At 37.5% G+C, this 13,290-nt stretch overlaps 1 long non-coding RNA gene across 1 annotated transcript; it reads right to left on the bottom strand.

Annotated features, from left to right (window-relative positions):
- Positions 1 to 383: 383 nt before the first annotated feature.
- LOC129636899 (uncharacterized) lies at positions 384 to 8,435 on the bottom strand. The gene is made up of 3 exons (XR_008707190.1): positions 8,312 to 8,435; positions 1,062 to 1,082; positions 384 to 447 (listed from the first exon to the last, which is right to left on the bottom strand). It is a non-coding gene; the product is annotated as an uncharacterized LOC129636899 (long non-coding RNA).
- Between the last annotated feature and the right edge of the window lie 4,855 nt (positions 8,436 to 13,290).

Genomic DNA, 13,290 nt, shown 5'->3' with positions numbered 1-13,290 from the left:
AAGTCTATGCTTGCACATGCAAGGGATCCAGAGGTAGGGTGGCCTCAGGACTGTTTATTCAGGTGCTCAAGTGTTGGCACTGAGAAGCAAGGATGTTTTCAATTCTTTTCCCCTCACTGTAGAGATCTGCGGAGAAGGCAATGGCACCCCACTCCAGTACTCTTGCCTGGAAAATCCCATGGACAGAGGAGCCTGGAAGGCTGCAGTCCATGGGGTCGCTGAGGGTCAGACACAACTGAGCGACTTCACTTTTACTTTTCACTTTCATGCAATGGAGAAGGAAATGGCAATCCACTCCGGTGTTCTTGCCTGGAGAATCCCAGGGACAGGGGAGCCTGGTGGGCTGCAGTCTATGGGGTCGCACAGAGTTGGACACGACTGAAGCAACTTAGCAGCAGAAGCAGCAGCAGGCCTTTTCCCAGGACACAGAACACAAGTACTGGTCATCTATAGCAGGGCACACAGAAAGACCCCAGTCACCTTACAATGAGGTTAAGAAAAATTCAGGTTAAAGTTTTAATCAGTTTCAAAGCCTTTTTTTCCCAACTGCATATGAAACATTAATAAAGGAAGACTTTTTTCCAGGGCATAAAACAAACCTCAACAAATTTAAGGGAACTGCAGTCATACCAAGTATGTTCTCTGACCACAATGTAATAAAACTAGAAATTAATAACGGAAAGTATTTGGAAAATCCCCCAAATATTTTAAAATTAAATTACTCTTGTGTCAAAAAGGAAGTTACAAGGGAAATTAAAAGATGTCTCAAATGAAATGAAAACAATACATCAAAATTTGTGGGAGACTGTACATACTTAGAATATTTAGCAGTAATGTTTATATTACACATTATAATGTAATGTGTGTGTATGCTCAGTTGCTTCTGTGGTGTCCAACTCTTTGTGACCCATGGACTATAGCCTGCCAGGCACCTCTGTCCATAGGATTCTCCAGGCAAGAATACTGAAGTGGGTTGCCATACTCTCCTCCAGTGGATCTTCCCAACCCAGGGATCAAACCCACGACTCCTGTATCTCCTGCATTACAGGTGGATTCTTTACCTGCTGAGCCACAGTAGAAACCTGTAAAGGTTATAATAGATGAGAAGAAAGATCTCAAATCAATTATGTAAGCTTCCATCTTAAGAAACAATAAGCAAGGAATGCCCTGGTGGTCCAATGGTTAGGACTCCATGCTTTCACTGCCAAGAGCCCAGGTTCAATTCCTGGTTGAGGAACTAAGATCCCATAAGCCTTGAGGTGTGGCCAGAAAAGAAAAAAAAAAAAAAAGACTAGAATCAAGCAGAAGGGAGGAAATAATAAATGAGCAGAAATGAATGAAACTGAGACTATGAAACAATAGAGACTTCTGGTTTTCCAGTTCTACATGTATGGAGGCAACATTCAGGCCTAACAAGTAAATGTCTGAATACACTGAAAAAGCGACAGGTCTTCTTGGATCCCTAAGAGAGGAGAGAACACAGAGCAAACCACTGCCCCCAAGATTGGAGAGTCAGGTGAACAGAGGGAGTCATGTTTTACTGGAGCAGAGATTCATGAGCAGAAACGACCCCTGAAACAGGTGCTGGTTTAGGAAAACCTGAACTGTAGCCAGCAAACTGCTAAAGACTCTCTGTGGACAACTCAAAGGGTTGAAAACTCCAGAGGGACCCAGTTATAGGTAGCCCCATAACATTGTGAGATTAACTTTCAGGGGTTTGACCTCATTCCCATAGTAAATATTAGAGGAAAAATCCCCTTTGGCTTCTGGCAGGAGGAAAAAGGAATCATGTTGAAATATACCAAAGAACTCATTCTTAACAAGGCCCACCCTCAGGGAAAACTAGTAAACTAGAGTCTAACCTGCTGAAGTATTTTCATGAGCCTAGCTGACCTGGAGAAGGGAATACTGAGCTCCAGCCAACTCTAGCTATTCTGTCCCACTTACATGGATAGAAAAAAAATCCAAATAGTTGTAAAGTTCGCAGTCCAAAGGCATAAACTTTAAGACCGAGACCTAATCATAAGACTAAAGAACGCTCCCCTCTCCCACCCCTCACCACCACATACCTAGATGTCTATTTACAGCTATTCCTTTTACCTGGTACGTCGTGTCCAGCTTATCAATAAAAAATTAGAAGGCACACCAAAAGGCAAAAAACACAATATGAAGAATCAGATATGCATTAGAACCAAATACAGCAGAGATTTTGGAATTATCAGACTGGGAATTTAAAACTACTACAATTAATATGCCATTGGCCCTAATGGATGAAGCAGACAGGATGCAAGAACAGATGGGCAACGTAGGCAGAGAAATGGAAATATTAAGAAAGAACCAAAAAGAAATCCTAGATAATAGAAAAAATCATAAAGGAAATTTTAAAATGCCTTCGACAGGCTTATTAATAGACTGGACACAGCTGAGGAAAGTGTCTATGGGCTAGAGGGTATATCAATAGACTTCACAAAAACAGAAAAGCAAAAAAGAACAAATGACTGCAAAATATAGGTCTGTGAAACTATTGCAAAAGGTGCAACACATCTGACATGGATACAAGAAGGATAATAAAGGGAGAAGGATGCAGAAGAAATATTTAAAGCAATAATAATGGCTGAGAATTTCCCCAAATTCATGTCATACACGAAACCCCACACAGGAGGCTTAGAGAACACCAAACAGGATAAATGGTAAAAAAAAAAAAAAAAAAAAAAACTACCCATCGGCATATCATTTTCAAGCTACAAAAAATAAAAGATTTAAAAAAAAATGCCGAAAAGTCAGAAGAATACCTTACCTATGGAAGAACAAAGATAAGAATTATATCTGACTTCTCAGAAACCATACAATGAGTGGATTGAAATATTTAAAGAGTTGAGAGAAAAAACCCACTACAGACTGGTTCCAAATAGGAAAAGGAGTATGTCAAGGCTGTATATTGTCACCCTGCTTATTGAACTTATATGCAGAGTACATCATGAGAAATGCTGAGCTGGAGGAAGCACAAGCTGGAATCAAGATTGCTGGGAGCAATATCAATAACCTCAGATATGCAGATGACACCACCCTTATGGCAGAAAGCGAAGAAGAACTAAAGAACCTCTTGATGAAAGTGAAAGAGGAGAGTGAAAAAGTTGGCTTAAAGTTCAACATTCAGAAAACTAAGATCATGGCATCTGGTCCCATCACTTCATGGCAAATACATGGGAAAACAGTGGAAACAGTGGCAGACTTTCATTTTTCTGGGCTCCAAAGTCACTGCAGATGGTGACTGCAGCCATGGAATTAAAAGATGCTCCTTGGAAGAAAAACTATGACCAATCTAGACAGCATATTAAGAAGCAGAGACATTACTTTGCCAACAAAGGTCCATCTAGTCAAGGCTATGGTTTTTCCAGTAGTCATGTATGGATGTGAGAGTTGGACTATAAAGGAAGCTGAGCACCAAATAATTGATGCTTTTGAACTGTGGTGTTGGAGAAGACTCTTGAAAGTCCCTTGGACTGCAAGGAGATTTCTTTCACTCCTAAAAGAAATCAGTCCTGAATATTCACTGCAAGGACTGATGGTGAAGCTGAAACTCCAATACTTTGGCCACCTGATGCAAAGAACTGACTCATTTGAAAAGACCTTGATGCTGGGAAAGATTGAAGGTGGGAGGAGAAGGGGACGACAGAGGATGAGCTGGTTGGATGGCATCACTGACTCAATGGACATGAGTTTGAGTAAACTCTGGGAGTTGGTGATGGACAGGGAGGCCTGTCGTGCAGTCCTTGGGGTTGTAAAGAGTCAGACATGGCTGAGTGACTGAACTGAGCCTACAGTTCTGTGCTCTGTAAAATTATCCTTCAAAAGTGAAAGAGAAATAAAGATTTCTGATACAAACAAAAATTGAGGGACTGAGTTGCCAATAGATCTGCCTTCAAAGCAATGTAAGAAGTTCTGTAGGGAGAAGGAAAACAATAGTGGTCAAAAATTGTATGGTATACAACAAGAACCTACTGTATAGCACATGAAACTCTGCTCAGCGTTATGTGGAGGCAGCCTGGAGGGGAGGGGAGTTTGGGGGAGAATGGACACATGTATATTTATGGCTGAGTCCCTTCCCTGTTCACCTGAAACTATCTCAACATTGTTTATTAATCGGCTATACCCCAATACAAAATTAAAAGTTTAAGAAGATAAAACTAAAACTGTATGGTATGATTTCCAGACACTTAGGAATTTTTTAGATACCTTTAGATACTGATTTTTTTAAGTGTTCTTGATGTATAATATGTTACTGATGTACAACATAGTGATTCACAATTTTTAGAGGTTATACTTATCGTTATTATAAAATTTTGGCTACATTCCCTGTGTTGTACAATATATCCTTGTAGCTTATTATACATAGTGGTTTATACCTTTTAATCCCCTATATCTATTTTCCCCTCCACCCTTCTCTTTCCCTGCTGGTAACCACTAGTTTGTTCTCTATTATATACTGATTAATTTAACACTTCTATAGTCAGAGAGTATATTTTATAAGTTCTGTATTTCAGTACAGTTTGAAATTTGCTGAGATTTGTTTTATGGCCTAGCTTATGGTTTTCTTTTGATGAAAGCTCTTTGTATACTTAAACTGAACACGTTTTCTGTTACTGTTTGGTATAGTGTTCTATAAACGTCCTTTAAGTCATGTTGGTAAACTTGACAAGTTTTTCAAATATAAATATCTTGAGAGACTATTTTCTTCTTCTATCAATTATTAAAATAGTGTTTAAACAACTAGGGTTATGGGTTTATGTCTCCTTAATCCTAATTTTTATTTATTTAGAAGCTATTAATTGCATAAATACTTAGTTTTTCATAACTTCTTAAATAGTTGACTAGTTTTTTTTTTTTTATTCCGACATAACCTTCTTTATATCTAGCATGTCTCATGGTCTGGAAGTATACTTTGAGATACTAAAAAAATGCAGTTTTCTTACAACAAAATCCCATTGTTTCTCTTATTCTTAGTTGATTTAATATATAACAGTTTGTTCAAAATAGTACCAACAATGTATTCAATTATGGATGCTTGTGCATTGTGTGTGTGTATTCACATTTCTGTATGCTTTTGTGAGTTAAATGAAAAACAGCAATGACATAAGAGACAGGGGGAGGAGTTAGAACTATTTTATTATAAGGTACTCTTACTTCCCATGAGGTGCTAGAGCATTATTTGAAAGTGGACTTTAGTTGTAAGTGTATATGGCAAACTCCAGGGCAACAACTAAATAAAGTTTAAAAAAGCAGAAACAAAAACACAGCCAATATGCTAAGAAAGGAGAGAAACTGAAATCAAATACTCAAAATCACAAATCACACACCAGGAAAAGAGTGGAAAACAAAAAATAGAAACAGGTAACAGATAAGCAAACAGTGACAAAATATTATAGATATTATCACAGCTATATCAATAATTAAACTTTGAATGTCAGTGATCCCTGGTGGTCCAGTAATTAGGACTTCACCCTCCAGTGCAGAGAGTATGAGTTGGATCCCTGGCTGGGGAGCTGAGATCCCACATACCTCATGGCCAAAACACCAAAACATAAAACAGAAGCAACATTGTAACAAATTCAATAAAGACTTTAAAAATAGTCCATAAAGGAATCTTAATAAATAAATAAATAAATGCACCAATTAAAATAGATCGTCAGAGTGGACCAAACACAAGACCAACTCTGTTGTTTACAAGAAACCCACTCTCAATGTAAAGATGCATATAGATTAAAAGTATGGATGAAAAATAAAACAACTGAGACTTTGTTTTGTTTTGTTTTTGGCCGCACTGTATGTGAAAATTCCCAACCAAGAATTGAACAAGTGCCCCCTGCGTTAGAAAGACAGAGTTTTAAGCACTGGACTACCAGGGAAACACAACATAACATGCTAACAACTTAAAGAAACCAGAATATTCATTCACTTGGCAGACAAACCAAAGGAAATTATTAGGGGTAAAGAAAAGCATTTCATCATGATAAAGAGGTCAATACTATAAAAAGGTGAAAATGAAAGTTGCTCAGTCATGTCCAACTCTTTGGACCCCATGGACTGTAGCCTGACAGGCTCCTCTGTCCATGGAATTCTCCAGGCAAGAATACTGGAGTGGGTAGCTATTCCCAGTTCTTAATGTGTATGCACCTAACAGAGCATCAAACTACATGAAGCAAACATTAACAGAATTTCAAAGAGAAATAGATGAATCAACTATCCTAATTGAAGACATCAACACTCCTCTATCAGAAATAGACAGATTCAGCAGGCAGAAAATCAGTAACGACACTATGGAACTCAACATCATTGATCAGCTGAATATAGTTGCTATCTATAGACTACTATTTCATCCAAAAACAACAAAATACACATTTTCTCAAGATTCCATGGAACATTCACCAAGATAAATCACACTCTGGGCAATAAACACACCTAAACAAATTTAAAATAAAAGTTATATAATGTCTGCTCTCAATTACAATGAAATTAAACTAGAAATCAGTAACAAGTATGGAAGCCTGATACATTTAAAAATCAGTTTATGTAATCCATTACATCAGTAGGCTAACAAAAAAAATCACAATTACATCAATAGGCTAAAAAAAAAATCACATGAACATATCATATACATAAAAATCGGTTTATGTAGTCCATTACATCAATAGGCTAAAAAAAAAAATTACATGATCATATCACACCTAAATTTGTTTAGGTGTGTTTAGGCTATAAACACACCTAAACAAATTGAAAATAAAAGTTATATAATGTCTGCTCTCAATTACATTGAAATTAAACTAGAAATCAGTAACAAGTATGGAAGCCTGATACAACATTTAAAAATCAGTTTACCTGTGGCGGATTCATTTTGATATTTGGCAAATCTAATACAGTTATGTTAAGTTTAAAAATAAAATAAAATTTAAAAAAAAATAAAATAAAAAAACAAAAAAAAAAAAAAAAAAAAAAATCAGTTTATGTAATCCATTACATCAGTAGGCTAAAAAAAAAACAAATCACATAGACACACAGATCAACGGACTATAACAGAAAGCTCAGAAATAGAACCATATTTATGAATAGTTGATTTCTGACAAATTTACAAAGGTCACTCAGTGAAGAAAGGGTGATCTTTTCAATGAATAATGTTGGAACAATTGGACATCCTTGTGTTAAAAAATGAATCTTAATCCATACCTCTCACTTGACACGAATTAACTCAAAATGATTCATAGACATAAATGTAAAGCTGAAAATAATAAAACTTCTAGGAAAAAAATGAGAAAATCCTTGTGAACTTGGATTAAGCAAAGGTTTCTTACACATGTCTCCAATAATATAATAGAAAAAAAAAGATAACTTGGACTTCCAAGAAACTCAATAAAATGTCACTTCTAGCCACAGACTAAGATAAAATATTTGGAAAAACACCTATCCGATAAAGACTTGTATCCAGAATATATGAAGAATTCTCAAATTCAATAATAAGAAAACAACCCAATTTGAAAATGGGCAAAGATTTGAACAGACACTTCACCAAAGAAGATATATGAGTAGTAAATAAACCCATCCACATCATGATGGTCCACATCATCAGTCACCAGAGGAATGCAAAGTAAAACCATAATAAAATCCCACTCCATAATAAAATCCCACTCCACACTTAATAGAATGGCAAAAATCAAACAAATGGACAATACTAAGAACTGATAAGAATGCAGAACAATGAATTCTCACATGTTATTGGAAGACATGCAAAAGGGTACAAACAATTTTTAAAGCAATTTGCCAGTTTCTTATCCATTATCTGTATTTATCTAAGTCAGTATTCCACTCCTAGATACTTACTCAAGAGAGATGGAAACTTAAATTCACATAAAATCTGTACATGAGATTATAGCAACTTTATTCATAATTAAACAAAAATTGGACACAATCCAAATGACCATCAATATGTGAATGTGTGAAAATTGCATATCCAAATAATGTAGTATTAGTTCATTATAAAAATACAAAGGAGTGATGTGCATAATGATATGGATGAATCTCAATTGTTAACTCAAAGAAGCCAGGACATTTTGGAAAAGGCAGAACTATTGGAACAGAGAATAGATGAACAGTCACCAGGGACTGGAAAGTGGGGCTACAATGGAGCACAAGGGATTTGGGGGTATGATGCAGCTGTTCTGTGTCTTGAATGTGGTGGTGGTTAAACACCTATATGCATTTGACAAAACTCATAGGACACTTAAGGCAAATTTTACTGAATGTAACTTAGGTGACTTACGTCTGATTCTGGCAGATGGCTCTAGCACCAGGTCCTCCAAAACATGAGATGGGAACCACTGGTGTAACAATAATTCAGAAGCTCTCAGATGCATGTGATAATCAGTGGAATAATGTCAGACAGTGAGATCTGATTTTCAGTGTGAGTCTATGTACAGGAGTTAATACCCATGAGGAAAATAGTGGTAATCACAAACCAGATAATAGGGTGTGGTCTTCATCTTAACAAAGATAGTCCTTGTGGGGACATGTTTTGTGAGAACCAAACCCATCTTCTGAATCATGGCCTACAGTACAAAGGAAAGCTCATCACCTGACACAGACCTTGCAAACCTTTGGGCTAAAAGCCAATAGAATGCAGTAATAAAGCCCTCTGTCAGATGGTTTCCTGCTGTTTTGTCAAATTGTTTTCTCTTGCTTCTCAATAGAGATCAAGCCTAATACAAATTTTAAATAACTGGCTTACTTATATGCACTTTTGAGTGCACATCTTTGTCTGAGCAGCATGGAACTTTTCATCCCCTTGATGCTTCTGACATATCTCCCATGTCACTTCTGAGCAAATAAAGCGCAAATATCTTGGTTTCCCCAGTTCTTAGAAAGGCTTAACACCACCACGGTGGGCAGGTCAACACTGCCAAATCTAAGGCTAGAAATCACTTCTCACTCAGACAAGAGGATTTTCATTTCTTCCATGAATGCAGGAAGCTTTTGGATTACAAGCATATTTTTCTCTGATTATGAAAGAATAGCATCTGCTAAGGCCCACACGTCACTTATTTTTCTTTGGTCCATTGCTGACTTTTGGTAAAACTACCTATAAATGTTGAATTATTAGAAACAAGCTGCAGATAACTTAGTAGGGCGTGTGTTAGCCATAACACATGGTGGTTTTTCACTTATTAATGTATTACCTATTGTTAATAAATTCTAATATTATCCTATTGTCTTAATATCTACATTTTTCCAAGACAGAAAAGTAAATCATTTTTTAAAACCTCCTATTTGTAATGTGTTAGGTCATGAACATAGACAAAATGGTGACAGAGAAGAATCCAAACCAAAGAGAGTGACTTTTTTTTCCTGTATCCTTCATTGAAATGTAAGCTCTAACAGGTAGACTTTTGAGGAAGGTAACTTAGTAGGAAAGGGGAGGGAAGGTGCTGTGGTGTGTGTTTGGTTTGGAAAACTCTCAGCGTCTTCCTAGGCCCTGCCCTCTCTCTCATTCAACAGGAATCGCTAGATGTCTTGTCCTAGCCTCAGTGATGCACCTGGGTTTATTTCCTTTTTCACCTTTGCCTTGCTAAACTTGAGGCCCTTATTGTCTTTCACCTAAACTATTGCTGCCATAGTCTTCTGATCAGCCCCACTTTCCCATCTCTATCTTATTTTATTTACTCTACACTATCACCAAATCCATCTTTGGCCCAGTTCTCATCATTTTATTTTGTTTACTTCCCACAACTGTCCTTCACCCAGGGAACAACATAGAGCCTTGCAGACTGGCATTTCAGATTCCCCATGATCTGATGGCCACACCCATACTTCAGACCTCTCTCCACCTACTCCTTTTTCATAATATGTTTCACCTTCCTCCTGTCCTCTACTCTCTCCTGGGTCTGTGCCTCTCATGCTGGACTCTGTACTTGATTCCATCCTCACCCTCATTTTCTTAGTACCATTCAGCCTTCAAAGTCCAGCTCAAATAACACCACTTTCATGAAGCTTTTGCCCCCAGCTGGAAGTGAATTTCCATAGTTCTTCATTCTCTTGTGAATTATTCTTCCCTATATTGTAATTATTTGTCCATGTGGTGAATTTAGCCATGTATCTTTCCTTTACGTTGTGAGTGTCTCGAGGGCAGGTTTTAGAGCTCATTCTCAATGGTATCTATACACCTAATACCTTGTTAATGGTAGATCCTCAATAGATGTTTCTTTTTTCATTCTACAAATAAGTGTGAGTTTTTAATGGATAAAAGAATCAATAGATCTGAAATTAGAAGAAAGGAAACCAGGTTGCTTTGTTATTATAATAAAGGCAGCAAGGAACAAAATTTGGGAACAATTCAAGAACAATTATAGAGGAAGAGCAGATGGAGACATTAAGCTAATAGTAAAGGGTAGGAGCTGGTACTATTTTTTAGCTGCATCATTCCAAAAGCCAAACCTCTCCATAGACTCTGACATATGCTGCTATCATAATTGTTTACAGGGAAGTTTTATTATCCAGGAGCACTTGCTAACCAAAGAGAAAGCTAGTAGGAACTATGATCTTCTAGCCTTAGAAAGGTAGTCTCAAACAGTGGCAGATAATTATTGTATCATTTTAATTTTAACGTGTAGGAATTCATTTTTTAAATTTAGTGGATTTACTGTCCACAAAAGAGCTGAATCAATGATTATAGATACTGAAATTGTCTCACTAAATAGAAAACTTTCTTCTCTCACCTCCTTCTCATGAACTTCACCTCCTTCTCAGTGAATTTCACTTCATGTTGTTTCCTAGAAATGCAAGGCAAGTGTGTCCCAAAGCTTCAGGATCCCCAGATGAAAGTGTCATAAGAATGCCATGTCACTTTCACGTGTTTCTGTTTTATGGGTAGAGGCTCATAGATTAGGTAGAAATCCATCTATAGGGTTCACTCCTTTTAACCAAACAAATCAAGAGAAATCTACGATTGGTGAGGTAGTAACTCTCCATTTGACAAAAACACCGCCCTGATGACAAAACTTGGATTTACACATCACTTTTCAGAAACTCATCAGCCATGGAAGATGGGGGCCACCTACACTCTTGTTCACTCAGTGAGGGAAGAAAGCGGTCACCAGGTGCCAGTCTGGGCTACATGTTAACAGACCTTGTTTCCTCCCCAACCTATTTAGAAGTCAGTAGTTAATCTGGGCAGGGTGAATATCTTTTCAGTTGCCTCTTAAGGAAATTTTCTTTCTGATGCATCAAAAAATTGATTAAATGACTCATCAACATAGCTCCAAATGGAGCAGGAACAAGAAACACCTTTCCGGTGTCTTAGTCACTGCTATCTCCTAAATCTTGTTCTTCATTTTAGCAAGAATTTTGTTGCTTCTTGGTTTAAGTTAAAGCATTTAGAAGACCATTATTTTAGTACCAAGCATATGGTAGGGACATGTTATATGAGTGGTGGGTGAACATAAGGTTTATTTTACTCCATGTACCAAGATAATGTCTTACTGCAAATGATTTTGCCAAGCGCAATAAACTATGAGCCTAGAGTAACTAGAATATAAGGACTTAATTCTAATTTTCTTCTCCTCAAAGTGCCTAGTACAAGACTCTGTAAACAGTATCCACATGCACATGTGAGTAGATGGGAGCATCCATACACACCACAAACACACATACCTCCATACACATAGCTATTGAGTAAGCTCAGAGGACCCTGGATGAAATACTTTGTGATTTATCTGTTTTAGATCTGACTTTTTCATTGTCCCTGGAGAATACCTGTATTATTACAGAAACCCAAGGGAAGGAAAAAACCTGTCATGCTGATTCCTATGGTTGGTTAGCATGTTTGGTTTTATATAGTAGTTATAGCTGAATAATAGATTCTGTGGGTGTCAAGTCCTAATAGACTTTTATCTAAAGTCATCTATGAATTATACCAGCACCATAATGGTGTCGACTGAAAATATCCCCACTATTCCAATGATTTTAGTTCTTATTTAAGAACTTATTTCACTTGCCCTCAGCCTGACCTGTTCCGATACTGCCTATTTCAATTCAAAGCTATGGCCATACTTATATTTTAAGATACAGTACACAAGTGTTCAAAAGTCAAGTGGAATATAGGCTCTGCCGCTGTGCAGAAACCTCCCGTCCTCCTCCTGTTTGTCATTACTCTCACACCACTACCATATTCAACACTCCTGACACCACATGCATTTTTCTCCCCACACTAGTCAGTGCTGCTAAAGTCAGATATCCAACAATTCAATCAGTGAGGATGCTCTCTACCTGAAGACAGCATCAGATCCCACAGGTTAAGGGCTCAGTCCCACAAGATGGTTCCCCAACTTCAGATGCCCATGGCAAGTCATAGGCCCCCAGGTTGCTCACAACTTCTGTCCAACTTGGCTGCAGACTGGAGGTTTCCATTATCCTCTTCCCCTTGGATTTGATTATTTGCTAGAATAGCTCACAGAATTCAGGGAAACATTTTTGTTTACCAATCGTTAAAAGATATGATAAAAGATACAGATGAACAGCCAGCCAGATAAAGAGATGCATAGATAGGATGAGGTCTGGGAGGGTCCTGAGAGCAAAGCCTTCTGTCCCCATGGAGTTGGGGGAGGATGAGGCGTGTCATCCTCCCAGTACGTAGATGTGTTCACCAACATGGAGACTCATTAAATCACATACTATTGGGATTTTATGGAGGCCTCATCATGTAGGCATGATCAATCATTAACTTATTTTCCATCTCCTTACCTATTTCTGGAGCCACTTATTAGATGTAAGGTCTTTGGCCTGGTGACTAAACCTCTCTGAATTTCAGCCTTCTCAGCTATAAAATGAAGATAATAACAGTATATACCTCCTAGAGTTACTGTAGAGGTTAAGAGTTACTGTAGAGGTTAAAATAAGTGTGTAAAATATCTGGCACATAGTAGATATTAGAAAGATTAGTTCCACTCTCTCTTTTCTCATAATGGTATAAACACTCAAACAGTCAGTGGCTGCATAGAGTTATTCCCTAATGTCAATTTAAGAACATTTGTAAAGTATCAAAAAAAACACCTCCCTACCACAGCTCATGAGACCTTGTGTGATCTGGCCCCGGCCTATCTCTCCAGCTTCTCTTTCACTGCCACCCTCCCTTCAATTGGTGCACTTAAATATATTGCTCCATCACTTTTCCTCAAACTCACCATGTGTCTTTCACTTAAGAGCCTTCTCTTTCCTTTTTCTAGATTCCAGAACTCTCCATCTCTCCTT

The sequence above is a fragment of the Bubalus kerabau genome, chromosome 22, assembly GCF_029407905.1.
Source record: "Bubalus kerabau isolate K-KA32 ecotype Philippines breed swamp buffalo chromosome 22, PCC_UOA_SB_1v2, whole genome shotgun sequence".
In the NCBI taxonomy this organism is placed as follows: domain Eukaryota; kingdom Metazoa; phylum Chordata; class Mammalia; order Artiodactyla; family Bovidae; genus Bubalus; species Bubalus kerabau.
The sequence above is the reverse complement of the archived record's forward strand: the minus strand, read 5'-3'. Positions and strand labels throughout refer to the sequence as shown.